Genomic DNA, 8,776 nt, shown 5'->3' with positions numbered 1-8,776 from the left:
CAGTATGCACATATGCCAATTAGAGACTGATAAATTGCAGTCCTAAAAACATCAATGGGAAGATTCAAACAAACAATACTAAGCCAATTTCCACTTCACCCCATCGCACAAGCAAGTGGTTATCATGACTCAGTGGCCGAGTGGATAATGCGATGGTGTTTGAAGCGAAAGGTACTGGGTTCGAGTCTCAGAGTGAACACCATCTCTGAGATGCAAGTAGATCCAGCTGACGAGTCCTAAATGGGACGAAACGCGCATCCTGGATTCCACTGCTAGCCACTATCCATCTTTAGTTTCTCCTGCTGTTTATTTAATACAACCTTCTTCAATTTTTTATAGAAATGATATTTGTATTTTTAAATTTCTGTATTTTAATGGATATCTACTTTATCTGTTTTCAAAGGAGCTTAAATGTATGTAAGCTCTTGAAATTCATTTTATCAGTTTTCGGGCTTCAAATAATTACTACCTCAAAATCTCTATGTTCTTGAATTTTATATTCAAATAACCTCACACATGTTATACATGTATTTTTATAATTATTATTGACAACTGCTGTTACTACAATCATTTCTGTCACCAGGATCTACTACCTCGTATTACATTACAACTTGTTATTACTGTAGATCCTTCATTCGTCTGCTCAATAATATGTAGATAGAAACGTGTCTCGATTTAGTTTAAGGTCTTTACACGATTGGCTAATTAATTCAGCCTTAAGGCTAGTAATATGGGGCTTCGGCTTATGACTGAGTGGCCTTGAAGCAGAGAGACGAAATCTATTCTACGACCTGATTAGTTGACGAGCGAAAGACAGGAAAGATGAGTCAACTGGACACACAAGTCGATTTATTCTTGTTTCAGATTAATGGAAGAAGACATGATTAAATAAATGACTAATACGATCGGAGCACACAAACAATTAGGAAAATACAATTGTATCCAAACTAAGTGTTGCATCCTAGTGAAGGCATAAGTACGATTAACTTTCGGGACTTATTAATGGACGATTATTCTACATATATTCTTATTGTTTAACTATTGAGTAACTAGATCGTGTATATTCATATTCATCTTATCATAAGCTTCATTTCGATCTATGAATTATTACTGTACGATTTACTGTTCCCAATTTATATTCAGTTTATTAATTACTGTATCCCATGTTCACAGCCACATTTGGCTTGATCTTGTACAAATATTATTTTCTATTTTATGGTGTGATACGGTCTGTCTATCTAGTATATAAACCGAGTATGCTTGAAACAAATGATTCGCATAACAGAAGCTGTTATTGGTATCCTGAACTCAAAAGGCCAATAAGGACGTTGGGCTGCTCATATCGGTCGAACGTCATTGTTTTGGCACAGCGCTAAGATTGGAAAAGTCGTATTTCGATCGTTGAATAAGTCACTTGATAAAAGCCGGACATAAGATCACAACACCAAAAATTAGAATAGAAAAATGAAGGACAAAAGGTTACATTTAAATTGCAATAATTACAACGGAGGGAAAACATAGGAAATCCCTTCATAATGTTTCATTGGACAGTAGTATCGTTATTTATTTATTCTTTTTCCATGTTTTACATTTTGACTTTTTCTAAAATCCCTTGTAACCAAATTTTATGTTCTTCAGTTTTCATTGTTTTGGCTTTTATTATTTAACTTTAGTCAAAGATTTACCCTTATTTCTTGATTTTATTTTTGCATGTTGTCGAGCCATTGACAATAAGGTCGTTTTCAACTAAACTTAAGGTTATGGTGTGATTCATTTAATGATTGTCGACCTTTGACTGTCTGCTGAAAACGGTTACTCGGATCCTTGTAGTTAGGTATTTGATCCCATCTTTTTGGGAACACACATATTGATTTTCAGATATGAAACACTTATTTATTACCCGTTCCTTTTGCTGTTAGAAAAACCTTTGACTGGATGGTACAGGCTATACCATGTTAGGTATTTTGTATTTATGGTATAATTTATCTTTCTTAAATTAAAACTTTTTAAATTGGGCAAAGAGTTTGCGTTTTGATATGGTTTAGTATAAGTCACTCCAAAATGCTTCGTGTGTTATACAGAGGAAGGTAGTTTGTCCAAGTCGAGTAAACTTTGGTTCGTTAATCTGAATTCAGATCAAATACGGTAGTCACAATAACTTCGGAATAGAAAAGAGTATGACAGTGATCCATGCATCAAACGAAAGCTTATGGTTTATGGAATAAAACAAGGACAAAACTGAATGTCAGTATTTCACAAACTTTGAATTAAGTGATGTTCCCAAAGATAGCTTCCGTTTTTCATTATGGTCTCTCCATCCCACTATTCACACCAGTTACCTTTTAATGCTAATACCACTTCAAGAAGCTTCAGGGAAGCCATGGAATAAAATGAATTCATATTATTCTTTCTCAGTTGTTAATCTAGCCTTATTTATTTACAGTTCAGTGCTATTCCACTGACCAAAAAGACGTAAAGCATCTGCAAAATATTTTTATGTGTAACGGTAAATAAATCCCCGAAATCAATAGCTCTGTAGGTCTTCAACATTTGATGCTGACCACATTAGTTTTAATGGACTCATCTAGCTGAATGCGCTCGGTCACGCATCCTCACCAGAGCACGAGAGGGAACGCCGTGATCAACTCCTGCAATCGCTGGCCAGTTTAAATCAGTCCCTTCTTGATATTTTTAGTAGTATCATATATTCAATGACTGTTTAATTATACATAAATAAAACCTGCTTCTAAAAATGTCTGTTAATGGAACCAGTAAGTTATAAAAAATTTATTCATCGCTAGTTGTATTCTTTACTCTGCAGTGACTAATTTTGTGACGATAACACAATTGGCATAATGGAAACAATTATTATTATACCAGTGATTGTTTTACTGTACTTGTTTGTTTAAGTGTACCAAAGACACTTTTCCTTCCAATGCCTGTGACCTTGCACGAACTCGAGTACGCTCGGCATTTTCGCTTGTAAACTTTGGCATGTCTCGGTATTCTTTCAATACCACAAGATTGCAAGCGAATATACCTTACTGCGACCATTAACAGCCTTCTGGTTTTTGGCCTACCGAGGGATCCAACTCGATACGTAGTATGTAATCTTCTTGTAGTGGTGATCATAGTCAATCGCAATTCAACGCCATCTACAACCCTCCGAAAACATATGCAGCAGCCAAACTGATGCCTTTAATCTTAGTTACGTGAGGTACTTTTGCCTTTTAGAAAGACTAAAAGTGGGACTTAATTAAGCTTACGAATTTATTCAGTATATTGACACACCTTGCAATTGATACCAATGGCGTTTGTTTCAAATTTAATAACATGAATCCTATTCGTTTGCATATTGAATAACTCTACGTCTCTCTAGTTTCCAAACAGCGCTTCTTGGTTACAACCAGAAATACAAATCTTTCTAAGACGTCTTCTCCAAGTATTTCGAAATCAAATTCTGCCAGTATTGTAAAACTAGATTCCGAATTTCTTATTAGTGATGATTTTAGATTTTTGATTGTACTTTTTCCAGAAATGAATTGAGACAAGATTGACGTTACTCTAAAAAATCATGCAGCGTTATGAGGTACTTAGCCTCCTGAATAGGGATCTCTTATAAATTGCTACAATTGGAAAAATTTAAATTATTTAAAGGCCATTTCAGCATTAGGTACAAACTAATAGACTAGCAAACAGGTTGTTTGGTGATACCTGAGGTAATTTCGACATTTCTATTTCGTATTGTAGTGACTGTTGGGTAATAGTGAGTCTTAAACACACGAAATTTTAAACCTAATATACACTTTCAATATTGCATTGTTTCCTTTTTTTAAAACCCCTTTTCCGCTTTTTTCGAAATCCTAAAAAATGAATTTAGTTCCATATTTATTTTGTTAAAAAACAACGGCTTGAATTAACCTGACAGTTTTTTTTTAATCATCTCACCTCTGAAGAGAGAGAACTAACCTGAACCTAGTTCATCAAAGGTCGACAGAGTGAACGATGTGATTAATAGACAAATCCTGCGAGAATAGACTTCCCCATCATATATTCTCGTCAGAATACAAAGGAATAAGATAAAATAAACCAACTCGTGAGTAACTCTACTCAGTTGCTCCCAGTCATAAGTTTGGCTATAGTGGGAACATCAAACGTAATGGGATAAGATAAGTCCATATTATGTTCGCTATTTATGCTTGATGGCTGCGGAAAAGGGAAATTATTAGGAACTAGGATACAAACTGTGGTGTTGGTATGAACCAATGATTCTTTTGTATTGATGACTGTTTTGAATTTGAATCCCAAATACAGTTTATTCATTCGTGTTCATCTAATACTTTTTGATTAAACTGCGTTATTTCTGGGATCACTAGTTTATACTATGATTCAAGTACTATTAAATATCACATTGGCGTCGCGATGAAGCCTGTGATGGAACGGTTGGACATGCATTCAGATTATGATGCTCTCGGGGATTACATGGGAAGGTTCGAAATCTTGACTATGACCAAGGAAGATGTCAATGATTTTATTATTGTTGTCCATTTCCTTACTCTCACCGGAAAAGAAGCATACAGCTTAATAAAGACTTTGGCATTTCCAGACAAACTGATTTCACTCCCTCATGCAACTCTCAAGCAACTACTACTGGACCATGTAGCGTATTCGAATTTCAAGTGCGGTAAAGGAGAAAAATTCAATGAAATGACTCACCAGAACATCAGGAATCCCACTAATTTACTATGTCATCACAGCTCAATATGTAATCAAGGTTATTCAGATAAGAATTCATTAAGTTGTGATACAGTTCACGAAGATGAGCACACGTTTGGTAAATGCTTGTTCCGTGTCAAGTTTCACCTATGTAATTCATGTGTATTTCGTATCTCTATATGCTTTGAATGTTGTAAAACTGGACACATTCAGTCAGTTTGTAATACCATGTTTCATTTCGCTGAAACTAATGCTAAAATTTGTGATTGTGATCCTACAAAGTTGAATGTTTCTCATGATTATTTATCTTTGTCCAAGACTTCTAGAAGCGGTATGATGTCACTTAGCAGTCCAGAGTTGAGTAAAACCCAGAATCATTAGTTCGCACAAGCACCATGCAAACGTTCTTGAATATATAATGAAGTATTCGAATCAACTGGCACACACACAGTAATAATAAAAATCCAAAGCATAAGAAGACAGAGTAGATACAACTAGACTAAGAGAAAAATGGTATTGGAATAACAACAGAGGTAGACTTCTTTGAAAATGAATTGAACCTATATTGACAATGGCACTTGGAATCACCAGCAATTGTATTAGAATAGAGATAACACTGGTCATACAATGTTCAGCAATTGTACTATAGTGAAGTAAATCCAAGACTGCATCATAGTGGTCTAATGTGCGTGATATTGAAGTGAGCACAGTTACCAGAAAGTCTGTTAGTTAATATATTTCAAGTAGTTAAAGATTAGTAAAGTGACGGAATGTGACCAACATATAGTTGGACAGACAGGCAATCAAACAAAAGAATGTTAGGAGGATTCACATACTAGGTATATGAATTAGTCGGACAACCGAGAACAATCAAACCAACGGGATTGATCTCGTGTGTTTGACAGTAACATATCCAATCAGATGTAGTGTTCCAAAATGAGAACGCAATTATGTGAACTTAACATGTGTGTATTAAACACTATAATTCATTGAGTCCGTGGACTCTTATTAGCTGCTTAAAATAGCCTTAAAACCATAGTAATAATTATTTAGGACAAATATACATGCTTTTTGTCAGATTAATGAGGATTAACAAAAAAACGACAGTTATGAAGGAATTATAAAGTGGATGAACATTTATATGTTGCTGAAGATGAAAATTCTTGAAGAGAATTTTTCGGAACACACGGAGACTCATTTTCGCAGAATGAAAACTAATGTCTAGGTTTTATCCATCAATTGCTTCAAAGGATTTAGCATAACAAAAGGAGGGAGGAAGGTATCACTGACCAGCAAACATGCAAGGGAGATGATTTTGATCCACCTGTTCTTGTGAAGCGAGACATCTGGTCTGTGTGAGGCTCTTTCAAAATTGTAGCCGAGGAAATCATCCAGTGATGCTGAGGTTGTCCTTCTATGCTTCTTGCCTTTTGGACTTGTGTTTTCAATTTTATGTTAGCCTTTCTATACTACCGAGATAACTCATTACATGCTAATACAAGCCTTTACGCTATGGCTTGAAGTTTGGTGTTGGACATTATTTAACCGTAACAATCTAGCAACAACTCCTTACTTGGATGTATTCAGAAGAAATATGGGTAAGAGGAGAGGTCTTGTTCGAAGCTTATCTGCTCTGAATTAATTTTGAAAATTATGTCCTACTGAATAAGAATTAAAAATTTTTGTAACTATCAAAACTGGAGTTTCAAAGTATCTGTTGAATTATATCTTACTTCTAAATGTCCTTTTTATAGCAGATATGAGGCATTCTTTCGAACTACGCGGGACGATTGTCTGTCTTTATTAGCTATGTTTCTGATACGAAATTGTGTTATGAAGATGAGCTGTAGTATCAGTTTATTTGTTAAGCCCATATACTTTATCCTAGCTACTGGCCAAGCCAATTCGCCTATCCATTATGAGTCTTCTTTTGATCTTGTTAATCATTGGCTTATTAACCTTGAGTACTTTTTGTATGAGCGTATATGTGTGCACACTTCGTATCTTATTCATCATATGTCTGTCACTCATTTTTGTCCGACTATAAATGTTGATTAACGCTTGCTTAAATCGAGTTGGCTTCCCAGCCATCTCCAATACGCATCATCTTTCGCCTCGCTCTCGAGTTGGCTTCCCAACCATCTCCACTGCATGTCATTTCCGCCTCGTTCACTTCCTTCACTTATTCGCCTGTTCACTCGCTCGTTATTATTCGCTCAGGTGTTGCTAACTTTCTGACCTGAGTTATTCGACAATAAACTGTAGTTGCTGCTATCCTTTGTCTTCTGATTTTACGCGCCGTTAAGATTAGAATTATATCGGTTATCGAAACGAACGATTAACGAATCGCGGCACTACAGAGCAATCAGACGGACGGATTCAGATGTGTTCCCAGGGCAATATAGGGCTTGGCAACCGATGTAACAGACTCTTCACATAAAAACGACTGGTTTTTTGCCCAAGTTGATGAGAGCTATCGTTAATTAAACCTTAGGTATAGTTAGGTTGCTGGAATGATGTGGACAGCAAGTAGGCACTCAAAAAGGTTCTGTTTTTCCATAGGAATAAATAACAAGTCTATACATTAGAAGGGACTTGCACCTGTAGTGGTAAGGAAATATATATATATATATATCCGTGCGAAAATTCAGTTTGTAGATGAACATAGGAGAATCGTTTGTGAAAGTATCTTAACATTCAATGTAGACAGTTCATTTTGTACTTAAACCAGGGAGGTATTACTGGACTTCCATCCACAACAGAGATTCTGATCAATACCCTGTGTATTTCTGCATTTTATATAACAGACCGAAGTTTCTTCAGAATTGATTAAAAACAGTAACACCTCATTCATACAACACTCTACATGGACAGCACCACAACCGATTGTTCGATCAATTCATATGAAGCTTAGTGCCTTGAACTATTATACTTCGGGGATCGATCCTGGTGGCCTGTAAAAAGTGACCCCATTAACTGTTCGATGTATTGTTGGTTTGGAACTGTACGAATTTGTGCATGGTAGGGAGAGCTGTGTTGATCTCACCTTTGGTAGGGGGAGAAGTTCACTGTGTTTGCACATAATTTGCAAAGTTTAATCTATAGAACCGCAGCAAATGGTAGTTAGAAATTAAATGAAACAAGGAATTTATCAGAGATCTTAACGTTTCCTAGAATTTTAGGAAAATGAAAGGTATCTTTTAAACCTGGTGAAGATCTTTCTGAACGGATAGGCCATAGATGAGTCGCTCACAAGTAGGAGAGTTCTGGAGCCAATTATTCTGTCACAAATAGTATTGGTGTGACAGGAAAATCAGATTTCTATCTTTTCGATACATTTAACTGTTGAATTAATGAGGATCAATATATTGTGATGGATTAATCACACTAGAAGTTATTAAAAACATGGAGTCCTGTGGCGACATTGAGGAGCAGGAGCGAATAAATCACATTAACTTGTCATGTAGATATAAAATGTATTGGATACTGGATTGCGAGTGATGGCCTTGAAGTCGTTCGAAGTCTTACGGCACCATCTGGTTTCTGCTTCGAGTCGAATGTTTGAGGCGTATTTCTAAGGCAAATTCTATTCCAATATTTATAATTACAGTCAAATATCAGTGGTTTATGTCAGACTTGTCGATTGGTGTCGATCCTAACTATAGATATCTATAAACTGTCACACTAAGGAACTAAATTGATATTGTATGTATATACGAACTCACCCTAATACGGTCGAGTCGGGCCTGATTAAACTTCCTACTCAAAATCCTTGTGTTGTAGGTCTCTATGTAAATTGATTAGCTACTGGCGAAGAATACGCGTAGGATAACTCATTTTCCCATAGGAATAATGCATTCTTCCTATACCTCGTTTGTGGTCATAATTGTAACGCGATTATATCTTTTTAATGTTTAAAGACCACGAAACGTAAATTTGGCATACACAAACCTTGAGTTAAATTAAGCATTTTAAGAAGTTGGCTGGGGAATGTTTTGATGTGTAACTCATATGTAGACTAAGTCAATTTTATCCACTTCCTTACCCATACCATTTTTGT

The sequence above is a fragment of the Schistosoma mansoni genome, chromosome 7 (genome assembly GCF_000237925.1).
Source record: "Schistosoma mansoni strain Puerto Rico chromosome 7, complete genome".
NCBI lineage: Eukaryota > Metazoa > Platyhelminthes > Trematoda > Strigeidida > Schistosomatidae > Schistosoma > Schistosoma mansoni.
The sequence above is the reverse complement of the archived record's forward strand: the minus strand, read 5'-3'. Positions refer to the sequence as shown.